Source organism: Rhinopithecus bieti, unplaced genomic scaffold, assembly GCF_001698545.2.
Source record: "Rhinopithecus bieti isolate Rb0 unplaced genomic scaffold, ASM169854v2 scaffold_11919, whole genome shotgun sequence".
Classification (NCBI taxonomy): domain Eukaryota; kingdom Metazoa; phylum Chordata; class Mammalia; order Primates; family Cercopithecidae; genus Rhinopithecus; species Rhinopithecus bieti.
Window position 1 is genome coordinate 2030695 of NW_016807055.1, and position 14180 is coordinate 2044874.

Below are 14180 nucleotides of genomic sequence, written 5' to 3' on the forward strand. Positions count from 1 at the left end.
CTCTAGGTAGGTCTTGCTGAGCTTGGCAAGCCCAAGGAGGCTTATATTTTGATGTAATGTCACTTCTTTCCCAATTGTCCTTTTGTTTGACTCATCTAGAGGAGATTTAGCACACATGTTGGAGAGCAGTGAGGTGAAATAAAGGTCACCCAGGAATAGCATCCTCACTGGTCCTCATTCTAGCCAGGGTCCATTTGTGTAAGCTCTTTGGGTGATCCTTCCCCACCTTCGTAAATGTTTGCCTCTCATGTTGCAGGTGGGCATGGGGCTTTTGCTTGATTTGACTGAGACAGTGAATAGATTTCACTCCCCCATTTCCTTCTCCCTCTACCCTATTTGAATTGTCTCTGCATGCTTGAAGATGAGGTAATTAAATATATCTTTGAAGGATATAGAAAACAACACCACCCTCCTCCTTGCCTTCTTCTGGGAGTGAAATCCGGTAAACTACCAGGCTGTCTTGTCAAATGAGTTATTGTTTTTCAAAATCTAGCCTGAATGGCATCCTTTATAATTAAGGCTTCTGGCTTTCAGTTTAAAGTGATATTTGCCAGTAAAAGCCTGCCAAAAAATAAATAAATAAAAGCAGGCTTACCGTTAAATATTGATTTAAGCTTGGAAACTGGCTCCAAATTTTGTTATACTAGTCTTGATCTTCACGGCCTCTGGGCATCTGTTTCAATTTGGTCAAATTGAAATGGGGAGGGACAGTGCCAGGCTAACAGCAAGGTGATCCAATATAGTAGGATGAGTTGTATTTGATGAAAAAGAGCCAGGCAAAGTCATCTACAGGTCCTGGGGATAGGTGAACTAGGCTCAGATAAAATAAAAGCTGATGGGCATCTTAACCTATCCCTTGGGCTGACCTGAGCCCGTGATTATATTTTTGAAATTTAAAAAAACGTTGGGTTATCTTTGGAGGACAGAATGCTTTTTTTTCTGCCTGTCTGTGTATCCTGTTATATATAAGCATTTCCTCCAACTGGTCTGGATGGGCAGTTTTCCTTATGATCCTTCCATAGTACTGGTAGGGATATAAAAAGCCCAAATGCAAAACATTTCCCTAGGAACCAAATTTCTCAATCCCTACTTTGAGTTTTTTTTCCTATGTAGGAAAAGGATAAGGTTCTCAGAAAAGTTTTCTCTTCCTGAGTATGTATGTTTGAAAGTTGTTCTTATCCATCTCTATCTCTCACAAGAGATGGCAAACAGGAAGGGAGAGAGTTAAAAGTTCCTGAAAAAAGGGCCCTTGATGAAACTGAACTCTGTGGGTGCAAAGTACCTGAGATCTATTAGTTTTGGCAACCCCAGTTATTCCAGTGTCTCTCATCATCTGTAAAGTTAACAAGGGCTGATAACAGATCATGAGGCAGGGTACTGGTTTGTATTTCCAGACTCATAAATATTTCAGAATACCATTTTTTTTTTTTTTTTTTTTTTTTTTTTTTTTTTTACAATCAGATACATTAGTTTGCCAAGTATGCTGCTGGATGTTCATTCAGCACTAGTGTTTAACAAAAGCCTGGTTTTAAAGTCAGAGGATATGAGTGGGGGTGCCTCGAGGTGTGCATCACTTGTTATTGTTCCTGGCTTTCAAATGCATGTCCTAATTTGAGTGAGAGAGTTGGTATTTGACCTCTAGAAACTGCTGCTGTCTACCTTGAAAAATATATTGTTATGTTCTATGGGCAAAAAATCATCAATCTTAGCTATACCTTCATATTCTTTCTCATTCTCTAGCTCTGCCAGTGCCCTTGTGTTTCTTTGTACTTCACACTATGGACAGTAGAATCAGGCACCAAAGGGTGAATTTAATTTGGAACAAACCTCTGTCTTGATAGAACTGCCTTTATCCGGGCTCAAACACAGCAACCTGCAATTTCCTGAGGCTGTGCCTCACCTAGCGCTATCACAGGCTCTAAAAATTAAGTCCAGTCTCAGCATTTCTCATAGCTAACCCAACTACAGCAAAAAAGGGGTATAGACACACAAGTCAGCCAAGTAGCAATGGTTTTCTCCCTGATGTAATCAAATGGAGTGCACGGATATCACTTGATTAACAGCTGCGGTATTAATTTCCCTTTTTGGTTGCTTGACTCACAGCAAGAATCATGTCAAGGCAGCAGAGAAGCAATTAAATTGATTTTAATCTTTGTCAGAGAAGATAACATGCCTCCTTCTCTTCTCATTTAAATAATTAAAGTTTCAGTAGGTATTATTTCTGGCTTTAAAGAAATTGGTATCTTAATGTAATAGAATCCTTGTAATTATATACTTAATGGTCCTTAATAAGTTAATCATGGTTTTTCATTTAACATGTATTTTTTACTTATTAAACTTTTATTTGTTATAGTATCTTTGCTTTCAAGAAGAAGGGAGAAAACACAAAGAATGATAGATACAAAACAGTTGTGTCATTTCTTATATTAATCCTTTCAGCATTTATTTTCTTCTTCTTTCATACTGTCTTGGACTAAAATTTGAAGTAATTTTTTTACATTTCAGTTCATTTAAAAGAAGCCCACTTATTTTAATACCAACATACTTAATTTTAATAATGATAAAATTTGGGGCTTCTATGAAAACTTCTTTTAATAACAACATACTTAATTTTAATAATGATGAAGTTTTTGGCTTCCGCGAAAACTTCCTTGTAGAATATTGTATTACTTAAATTGTATTGAGTTCCTTTAAACTTAAAATTTCATTAAGATCTTAGAGAAATATTGAAAAAACATTGCAAATGGTTTTATTCCTCTTCAGTATTCAGTCAGACATTCTATAGTTATTTTACTACTCACCCCAACATTGTGAGATGCATTTCAGAGAAAAGGAAATAGAGAAAAACAAATAGGGGCAAAATTCATCACAGCCTTACTCGTTAGATACTGGATTTTGGCTGTAATGCATATGTAGCCTATATAATGTTGAGCATTACATAATTTAACTATATAAACCCCAGTTGCTACCAATGAGGGGAGTGACAGAGGAAGTGTTATCCTGGAGAAAGCCTACTTCTCAATTCAGATTCCTATCAAGAAATGAGCTTTTCACCAAAAGGTTTCAAAACTGCTTCCTTTTCAGGATGCTGAACACTGACTAAGAGGAGAGAGCACACATTACATGGAGACCATGGTCCCTGTACCAGAAACATTGAGAGTAGAGAGAAGCAAAGCCAGCATCGTGGAGCCAGTCCCTTTATCCAGGGTCTTGGAGGGATACAGTCTTCTGTAGAAATTAAATAAAGACTGAATTATTCAATGGGTATTTTGAGAAGAGAGCCACTGTAAGCTTACATACTGTGAATTGCAAAATGTTATTGCCTCTGGGTGGACAGGTTTTAAAAAGACATATTTTTTTTTCCTCCTGGCATGGCTGACAAAGGGAAGGTGGGGTGTCAATCCCATCTTTCCCTTCCCTTGCCCAGTGCTTCTTTATGTGCACAACCTGCACAATTGCATGTGGTTTGCAAACATGCATAAGCAAAGACTAACAGCTTCTGAAACAAACTCTGAATCAAAGAGGGAGCATATTAATGCAGATGGCAGAGGAGGTGAGCAGCATGGGCAGACAGAAGCATCACAGAGACTGCAAGAAGAATGCGCCAGACCAGCTCCTAGTGGCCACACTGATTGAGAATTATCACTAGCTCGTTAGGATTTGGAAACTTGGAAACACATTATATGTTCTTCCTAGTTTGTTACAGAGTATGTGTGTGTACTTCTGTCTCTAAGAATTGACATATAAAATTATATGTATGTATCGTGTATAACACAATATTTTGAAGTACAGTTCTGTGTCATGAGGATATGTTCTGAGAAATCCATCAATTTTGTCATTGCATAGACATGATAGAGTGTACTTACACAAACCCAGATGGTATAAACTACTACAGACCTAGGCTACATAATGTAGCCTATGCTCCTCGGCTATAAACCTGTATAACATGTTACTGTACTAAATACTATAGACACTGGTGAGTATTTGTGTATTGAAACATATGTAAACATAGAAAAGATGCAGTAAAAATACGGTATTACAATCTTATGAGACCACTGTAGTACATGAGGTCCATCATTGATTAAAACGTTGTTATATGGTGCATGACTTTATATATGCATTGTGGAGTGGCTAAATCTACTTAACTAACAAATGTGATACATCACATAGTTATTATTTTTTGAGGTGAGAACACAATATCCACTCTCTTAGCATTTTTCAAGAATACAGTGTATTAACTATAGTCACCATGCTGAATGGTAGATCTCTGGAACTAATTTCTCCTATCTAGGTGTAATTATGTACCCTTCCACCAACATCTTTTTAACCCCACCCCACAAATACCCCATAATAAAGCCTCTTGTAACCACCATTTTACTCCTTATTCTATGAGAATGGCCTTCTTTGTCTCTCTTTACAGTTTTTGACTTAATGTCTATTTTGCCTGATATTAATACAAGTATACTTACTCGTGCTCTCTTTTAGTTTCTACTTGAATAGAATATCTTTTTCTGTTCCTTCATTTTCAGTCTGTATCTCTATAGGTAAAGTGAGTCTCCTGTAGGCAGCAGATAGTTGGGTTGGCTCCTTTTTTTTTTTTTTTTTTTTCATCCATTCCAGCCACTCTTTGTATTTTGATCAGAAGAGAACTTTATCCTTTTACAACCAAGGTAATTATTAGTAGATAAGGACTTACTACTGACATTTTGTTTATTGTTTTCTCATTGTTTGATAGACTGTTGTGTGTGGTTTTTATTACAGGATGTATCTTCAGTCATTCTCAATTAATCTTAATGCTCTTGGTTCCTACATTGCTGTCAGCATTGAGGATGTTAGAGTGCAGAGTATCAAAACCAGCATTTATCAGAAAGAAAGGATGTTTACACAAACATTAAGGCGTGGAAGAGAGTCAGTGGGGTGGGGGTGGAAAATGAAAGAATATCCTAGGCTGAGGAAATCATTGAAGCAAGAGTATGGTGTATATGAGCATGGGTTCTTTTAGAAACTATCTTAACACCTGATCAAATGTGGGTGTTTCTGAAAATGCTGAGCTGATTATGGCACGTTCTCTGTCCTGGAGGAGCTGGATGCATTCTTACATCTACCCTATTTGATCCTCATACAAATTTTATAAATTAGATAAGAAACATCTTAATAACTAAAAGTCACTGAAGAGAGAACCTTTAAAAAAGTACTTTAAAAAAGTACACAAGACTTAAGTTTATGCAACAAACTCTAGGAATGCTGGGACTGGAACCCAGCTGCCTGGCAACTACCGTGGTGCTTTCAACCAGATCAGAGAGGGGCTAGCTTTTTCCTGCTTCTTCCCCAGGTAAGAGAGAGAGAGAGAGAAAAAAGCATTATTGTTGTTATTTTATTATGATGATTATTACTATTACCAGATAGTGAGGGGTGAAGGAAAAGAGTACAGCTAGACCCTTTCATTTCTCTCTGCTAGTAGTGAATATGTGAAAAATCCTTGCAAGGTGAGTTAGCAGATGTGAAATGCAATGAAATGTGTGTGGGGGCATAATAAAGTCAATTAAAGGAGTTCTGAGTATTTGCAGAGCAAGTTTGTTCATCTATCTCAACAACTTTAAAGATATTTTTATTTTAATAAGATAAATATTTAACTCATCTTGCCAAATAAGTTTTCTGCTAACAACCATATACCTCTCCCATAACACTAATCACAAAGTGTATTTCTAAAGTGATTCCAGCCCTGTTTGGGCAATCAGTATTATTTACTCTATTTCTTCTAGTCCCTAGCACAATGTCTGGGCTAGAGGATTCATTAGATCACTCAGGAAATGTTCATTGAGAACCTACTATGTGGCATTTTAGGTATTTAGGACATAGCAGTGAAGGAAGTAGATATGATTCTTTCTCTAATGCAGCTTATATTTTGATGGAATATTTTAGTATTTCTATAAATAAATAAAGATATGTGTTATAAAGAAAATTAAAGAGATGTGATAATGATGAAATGGGATAATTTGTTTGGGTGCCCAGGAAGGTTTCTTTGAGGAAGTGACATTGGAACCGAGACCCAAATGTCAAGTTTCAAATGTAGGAAACAGCTTTGCATGTCTGAAAAATGGAAAGATGGATATTATGGCTTGAGGCTGAAGGGGCAAAGGAAGTGGTGTGGAGATGAGCGGAAGGATTCCAAGGTGGTCTTTTCACAGAGGAGGGTGAGGGAGCTAGGTAATGTCAAAAGCTGACTGATGTTGCTAGGCTGTCAAAAGTACCAGGTTACAAAGATTCTCCAAAACTTAATTAAATTTAAAAATATTTGTGCTCCAAAGGACACAATCAAGAAAGTAAAAAAAAACCTACCAAATGGAGGAAAATATTGGCAAATCATGTATCCAATAAGAAGCTTGTATTCAGAAATACAAAGGACTCTTACAATTCAATAGATAAATAAATCAATTTAAAAAGTGGGCAAAGGAGTTGAATAAATGTTTCTTTAAGGAAGAGATATAAATGGCCAGTTAACAAATGGAAAGATCCTCTTCGTCTTTAGTTATCAGAGAAATGCCAATCAAATCATGAAATACTCTCTCATACCCACTAGATGGCTAGAATTTAAAAAGTCAATAACAAGATGTTGGCAAGGATATGGAAAACAATCCACATACCCTTCTGGGAATGTAAATGGGAATGTTAAATGGTGCAGCTGCTTTAAATGTCAAATGGTCCAGCAATTCTATTTCTATGTATATATACCCAAGAGAAATGAAAGCATATGTCTCAACAAAAACTTGTACACAAATGGCATTATTCATAATAGCCAAAGGTGGGAATAACTCAAATGACCATTGACTGATAAATGAACAAAAAAATGTGGCATATCCATACAATGGAATTGGCCATAAAAAGGAATGAAATGCTAATACATGCTACAACATGGATGCACTTTGAAAACGTGATGGTAAGTGAAATAAGCCAATCACAAAGGGCCACATATATCATTCCATTCATATGAAGTTTCCAGAACAGAGAATTCTATGAGTCAGAAGGTAAATTAGTAGTTGCTTGGTGGTGGGGGATGAGAAGACAGGGGTAGTAGTTAAAGGGTGAAAGGATTTCTTTTTGAGGTGATGAACATGTTCTAAAATTTGCTGTGGAGATGGTTGCATAAATCTATAAATATATTAAAAGTCACAAAATTGTATACTTGAAATGGGTGAATTGTATGGTGAGCAAAATACATCTTAATAAAGCTATTTTAAAAAAACACTAAAAAAGCTCCCAAAGCCTAAGGTACACTTTATACCACCCAAGAGATTCAGGCTCTTCAGATAAAATTTACTACTTCCAGTTTAGAATACTTTTGTGCCCAAGGGAGAATCATCAATGAGGCTATTCTTAGAACACAAAGCTTTCCTTCCTAAAATACTGGAAAGGAGCAACACCTTGAACACCACAGGAAACCCATAAATATCTAATTTGCACCACTGCATGATCAAAGCAGCTTGCTTCTTCCACTCATTAGCAACACTCAAAAATATATTCTAGCTCTTTGCCTGCTGAAAGGGATATTTACATTTGCTCTTTGCATGAACTAAATAAGCCCTGTTTATGCCTACAGTTTCTCTGCAGCTCTGGTCCACCTGAACTGTGTTTGGAAAGTAGATAGAAAGCTGTTCTGGGACAAACACGGTGGCAGAAGGTATGAGTGTTGTATGAGAAATCATTTAAATTAATGCATTTGGAATCATGAATTTCAAAGTAACTCTAGAATTAAGAATCTTTCAGCTTCCTAGATGACAAGAAGTTGGCCATTGTATTTGACTACCTGTAACATGCCCTTTGTCTTGCAGATGAACTGGTCATAGCAGAGGCAAATTTTAAGCCCTTTAAAATAGAAAGTACCTTATTCATCACTGTACTCTTTAATCTATAATTTAGTGGTTTTGTGTATAACATGTGTTCAGTGATGTTTAAATTGAATTTTAATTAATGGATTACCTCGAGAACAAGTTCAAGAAAAATTTCAATGATTGAAATTAATAAAATTGAACACATGATGAATGGTATTAGCCACCTGTAGGTCTGACCCACCCTGGGAGCTGGCATATAAATGGCTATCTGAACCAGAGTCTCCAGCTGCCAATCAGGAAGCCATGGAATTGATGATGCTACTGTAAGTTGATATGGAAAGAAACAGAAAGTCAGACTTTCCCAGTACAAATAATGCTCAACTTATAATGGGGCTGTGTACTGATAACCAATCATAGGTCAAAATATCATAGATTGAAAATTTAATACCCCAAGAAACCCATCATAAAATAGAAATATAGTAAACTGAACCATTGTAAATTGAGGACTGTCTGTGTTTTTTAGCCCAGTTTAAGGAAGGAAGACCTTGTAATTGGTGGACATAAGCATTCAGTTCACTAGACTGAGGCTCTGCTTGGTGGCAGAATAGTTCAGTAGGCTTTACCACAGTGTGCATGAGATATGTAATTTCCTCCACTATCATTATGGGACAAGGTTCCCAGGTGTTGACATATATGGAGCTGTATATCTGCCAGTCACAAGGATCAAATTTGTCTCTTCTCTTTCTCTTGATTCCACAATAATCAGTCACAAGGTGCTGCCTGTGTGTGTGTGAGGTCCTATCTGAAAAGCCTGTTGGCCTTCCTTTGAGAAAGAAATTTGACAGTGACTTCTTTCAGTTTCTTCCTAACCATTGCTCTTTCTTGTCACCAACAGAGCAGGGCCTGTTTTCCCCAGGCTTCTCTCTGTCCATTTAGGTTATGTGAATGAGTCTGAAATGTCCAAATATCCTAAACATGTTTTGGATGTATGAGATATGCCTTGAAATCCAAAGTATAGGATACTGGTACCATCTTTCCCACACATAGGGCTCTTAGCACTTTACAGCTCAATTTTCTGCTTAAAAGGGTGCCGCTTACAAACCAGCAAATACAGCAAGTGACTAATTAGCCAAATTAATGAGGGCTTGTTTACTTGAAGCCCCAGTGCCCTTGGAACTTGGGATGTTTCATTATTACAATCTGCAAGTGGTTTCCTGCAATTAATTTTAACATACGGCTCTTGCCTCTTCTCAGTAACATCTAATATCCTAATACTTTAGAGAGGTTTGCAAGATTTAACTCATTAATCCTCAAAAGGAACCACGGGAATACTGAAATAAAAGGAATCATACTACTTTTTTTTGTCAACATTAATTTTGGCAGACTTTACGAATGTTGTCCTATAGGTCTAGGGGAAAATTGGTAAAGATCGGGTATTTAGGCCCATTCTGATAAAAGTGTAGAAAGGAAGAAACACAGGTGTGTGTCAAAGGAATTGCCATTTGCTACAGAATGAAAGATGAACAAACTAAAACGTCAGTCCACTTCCTTCTAGCCTTTTATAGGGTCAGCTTATTAGAGACAAACCTAAATCTAACTAAGCACATGAAAGTAAACAATCAAAACAAAGACAAATATTGAAAACAGCAAAAGGAAAGTCATTTATCACATACAAGGGATACTTAATAAGATTAACAGCTGATTTTGCAGCAGAAAGCTTGGAGGAGAGAAGGCAGTGGGATGACATATTTAAAGTGCTAGCAGGAAAAAAGTTAAAGAATTCTGTTTCTGGCAAAATTGTTCTTCAAAATAAAAGTGAACTTAACATATTCCCAGATAAACAAAACCTAAAGAAGTTCATTGCTAATGGACTTTCCCTACAAGAAATGCTAACAGGAGTCCTTCAGGCTAAAATAAAATGAAACTAGACAGTAACTAGAAGCCATATGAAGTAAGATATAACTCTGGTAAAGGTAACCACAAAGGTAAACATACACACTAGAATTACTGTGTTTTGGTTTGTAACTTCTTTTGGTTTTCTATATAATTTAGAAGACACATACATAAAACAGTAATTATAAATTCTATGTTAAGGGACATGAAATATGTAAGTATAAATTTTGTGACAATAACAACTTGGTGGAGACAGAAAAGTATAGAAACAGAGGTTTTGTATTCTATTAAAGCTTAGTTGGTTTCAATTCAAACTAGATTGTTATAGACTTAGTATGTTAGTTATAATTTCCATGGTAACTACTAAGAAAATAACTTTGAAAATATAAAAAAAAGAAATGAGGAGAAAATAAATAGTACCCTAGAAAAAAGTGAATCAAACACAAAAGAAGATAGTATTGGAAGAATTGAGGAACAAAAAAAACATGAAACATATAGAAAACAAATAGCAAAATGGCAGAAGTACTCCTTCCTTATCAGTAATCACTTTAATGCAAATGAATTAAACTCATCAGTTAAAAGACAGAGACTGTCACAATAGATTTAAAAGAAGCTTGTAGTAAGGTGTACATGTAAAGCACGTGAAGAAGTAAAGTAAGCATCTCCAGCTCACTCAGAAGGGAGAGCTTATTATTGTATTGATGACTGAATTCTAATCCATCTCAAATTATCAGTTCCACTTTTGCTTCAAACTTAACGATTTTAATAATTCTATCTTTGTATTTTGATAAAAGCCAATCTCATATATTTGGGGCTAAGCTACTATCTTAGTTCATTTTGTGCTGCCGTAACAGAATACCTGAGATTAGATAATTTATAAAAAACATAAATTTGTTCTCTTACAGTTCTGGATGCTGGGAAGTCCAAGATCAAGGCTCTGGCATCTGGTGGGGCTTTCTTTCAGTGTTCTTACAAGGCAGAGGAGCAGAAGAGAGAGAACTCATTTTCACAAGCCCCTTTCACAAGACATCATGACCTATATAACTCCCCAAAGGTTCCACCATCCAACACTGTTGCAACGAGGATTCAGTTTTCAGCATAAGAATTTCAGAGGGGATACATTTGGATCATAGCAGCTACAATATGGTATCAAGTTTGGGATGAATATTCCCAAGAGAGAAAAGGTTTTTTTCTTTTCTTTTTTTCTTCTTTTACTATCAACCAGCCAAGTAGTATTTTAAAACATGGCATCAACATGTTAAGCAAATTTATATTTAAGAAACAGTGGAGGAGATGTAAAAGGAAGAGCTGACATCATTAGATGAATGGAAACATCAAGAACAAAAGAAAGATGCAGAGTGTGTACATGCCCATTATTCACTCTGAATGTAGAAAGAATAGGTTTTGAGATAGTCTTCAATGAAAGGGAGCCTCGTTTGTTGACTTGTGTGGAAAAAAGCATATTCCTAGTGCAGGAAGGAGGTAAAATGGGTGTTGGGTAGAATATAGCTTTGGAAGTTAAGAAGCAAAACAAGCTATGTAGTCCATCTCTCCTTGCAATGAGTGACAAACTCAAGTGCTTTGAGAAAAGAAGCAATGAGCTCACCCTGAAATATTTGGATTTATACCTAACACTAAGGAAGACAAATAATAAACTGTTAGTAGCCTAATAACTCTGATGTGGTTTGGCTGTGTTCCCACCCAAATTTCATCTTGAATTCCCGTGTGTTGTGGGAGGGACCTGGTGGGAGGTAACTGAATCATGGGGCAGGTCTTTCCCATGCTGCTCTCGTGATAGTGAATAAGTCTCGTAAGATTGGACAGTATCATAAAAGAGGGTGGGGGGCTCCCTGCCCAATCTCTCTTTTGCCTGCTGTCATCCATTCAAGATGTGACTTACTCTTCCTTGCCTTCCACCTTGATTATGAGAATTCCCAGCCACGTGGATCTGTAAGTACAATTAAACCCCTTTCTTCTGTAAATTGCCCAGTCTCAGATATTTCTTTTCATCAGTGTGAAAACAGACTAATACAAACCCTCTCCTCTAATTTTTTTGATGCATCATCTTCCCAAGATGTTTCTCTGTAAAACACTTTGATGAATCCATTGATAAAAGTATAAAATGTAAGCTCCGCTATGGTCTAAATGTGTCTAATTTTGTGTCTCCCTGAAATTAATATGTTGAAACTGAATCCCCAATGTGGTAGTATTAAGAAGTGGGCTCTCGAATGCCGCAGGAGGGTGGTCTTTCCTGGCTTGCTAACTCGACTGCTCTGGGGATTCGTGCGCGGTACCTCTGATGAAATTATGACCAGGTGGGCCCGAGTTAGTACCACATGTAACAAGATACCCTTGCCTGCAACATCGTGGGAGGACATGAAGAAGGGATCCTTTGAGGGAACAAGCCAAAACCTACCAAAGCATAAACAACTTGAAGCCAATAGGCTATCCCTCAAAATGATGCACCCCAAGCAAAACATAAAAGAAAAGAAAAAAGAGTACTTAAATGAAGATGTGAATGGATTCATGGAATACCTAAGACAGAATTCACAGATGGTTCACAATGGGCAAATTGTAGCAACAGACAGTGAGGAAGTAAGGGAAGAAATTGCAGTTGTTTTAAAGAAAGACAGTCGACGGGAAGGAAGAAGATCGAAAAGACAAGCGGCAAAGAAAAGTGCAATGGTGTGTTTCCATTGTAGAAAACCTGGTCATGGAATTGCAGATTGCCCTGCCGCCCTTGAAAATCAAGACATGGGCACTGGGATATGGTTACAGGTGTGGGTCCACAGAGCATAAATAACAAGTGTAAAGCTAAAGTGACCGGGTCTCGGCGAATTTCCTTTTGCAATGTTTTGTTTGTGGAGGGAATGGGCCACCTGTCTAGTCTTGTCCGATAATCCCAAAAAAGGACTCTTATGCTGATGTGGCGGCTGCAAACTTTGTAGGCTCTGTGGGAAACATTTAAAGAAAGATTGCCCTGAAAGTCAGAATTCAGAGCGAATGTCCACAGTCGGTCGCTGCGGCAAAAGGGAATGGTGCAGACTATGAAGAAATTTTGGATGTACCAAACCACAAAAAACCAAACAAAAAATACCTTTAAAGTTGTTATTTTTGTAACTACACTATCATTAGTTACCACTCATCATTATTTCTAAACCAGGCCACTTCACGAGTTAATTGAGCTCCCTTGTAGCCAGGCTTACTGTAGATATCGTATGATCTGGGGTGGTCGACAACAATTTTGTTTATTCTGTCCATCAAATTTACTTCTGACACTGTTTGGAGAGATTGAGAAAGAATAAGATGATTTCAATGGGATTCTCTAAAAGATACATATTTTAAGAAGACAGAACTTAGCATAACCAAGTATTGTATACCTGTTGTACAATATCTTTTATAAAAGGAAAAATTAGCATAAATGTAAAACACTCCTAACAAAGGGTACAAATGAATTTATTGGTTATATTCATTTTCTTGGCTCAAAGTATCAAATTTATTATTTAATAGAAATTTATTACGATTGTTAGGAAAGTTATGTTTTTAAATATGGAATAAAATGCATTTTCTATAAAAAAAAAAAAAAAAGGTCTCTGGGAGCCCTCATGAATAGGATGAATGCCCTTATAAAAGAGGCCTAGGAACTTGTTTTCTTCTTCTACCATGTGAGGATGCCACAAGAAGGCACCAGTTTTGAAGCTGAGAGAGGACCCTCACCAGACAGTGAATCTGCTGGCACTTTGACCTTTGACTTCACAACCTCTAGAACCATGAACAACATATCTATGTCATTTATAAATTACATACTCTCAAATATTTTGTTATAGCAGCCATGGACTAAGACAGAAATTGGTACCAAGAAATGGGGTATTGCTGTAACATACCTAAAAATGTGAAAGCAACGTTGGAATTGGGTAATGGATAGAGATCAGAAGAGTTTGGAAGTTCATGCTAGAAAAAACCTAAAATGCTGTAAATAGTGCATTAAGGATGGTTCTGATGACAGCTTAGAAGGGAGCTTTAAAGCAGACTCAATCTTCTTAGAGATTATCTAAGTAGATGTAATCAAAAGGTTGATATAAATATGGATAGTAAAGACTATTCTGGTGATGTCCAGATGTAAATGAGAAACATGCTATTGGTAACTGGAGGAAAGGCCATTCTTGTTTTAAAGTGGCAAATAACTTGGCTGAGTTGTGTGAATCCTAATGCTTTTTGGAAGGTAGACCTTCTGAGTGATGAAATAAGATATTTAGTAAAACAAATATTTTAGCAAAGTGTTGAAGGTATGGCATAATATTTCTTTTCTATTTACAGTAAAAAATTAGGAGAGAGAAATGAATTAAAGGTAGAATTTATAACAAAAAAGGAAGCAGAACTTAAATACTTGGAAAATTCTCATCCTGACTATATTGTAACAAATAGGAACTCATGTTCAGAACTGTCATCGTTTTTGTA

The 14180-nt window shown here is 36.7% G+C and overlaps 1 long non-coding RNA gene and 1 pseudogene across 2 annotated transcripts; both read left to right on the top strand.

The window, feature by feature from the left end:
- The first annotated feature begins 1460 nt into the window (after positions 1–1460).
- Positions 1461–4372, top strand: LOC108534454 (uncharacterized). Its single transcript, XR_001886980.1, has 2 exons — positions 1461–1563; positions 3085–4372. It is a non-coding gene; the product is annotated as an uncharacterized LOC108534454 (long non-coding RNA).
- Positions 4373–12011: 7639 nt separating this feature from the next.
- On the top strand, positions 12012–12825 carry LOC108534453 (zinc finger CCHC domain-containing protein 9 pseudogene; annotated as a pseudogene). Its single transcript, XR_001886979.1, has one exon. The product of XR_001886979.1 is annotated as a zinc finger CCHC domain-containing protein 9 pseudogene (transcript).
- Positions 12826–14180: the final 1355 nt, after the last annotated feature.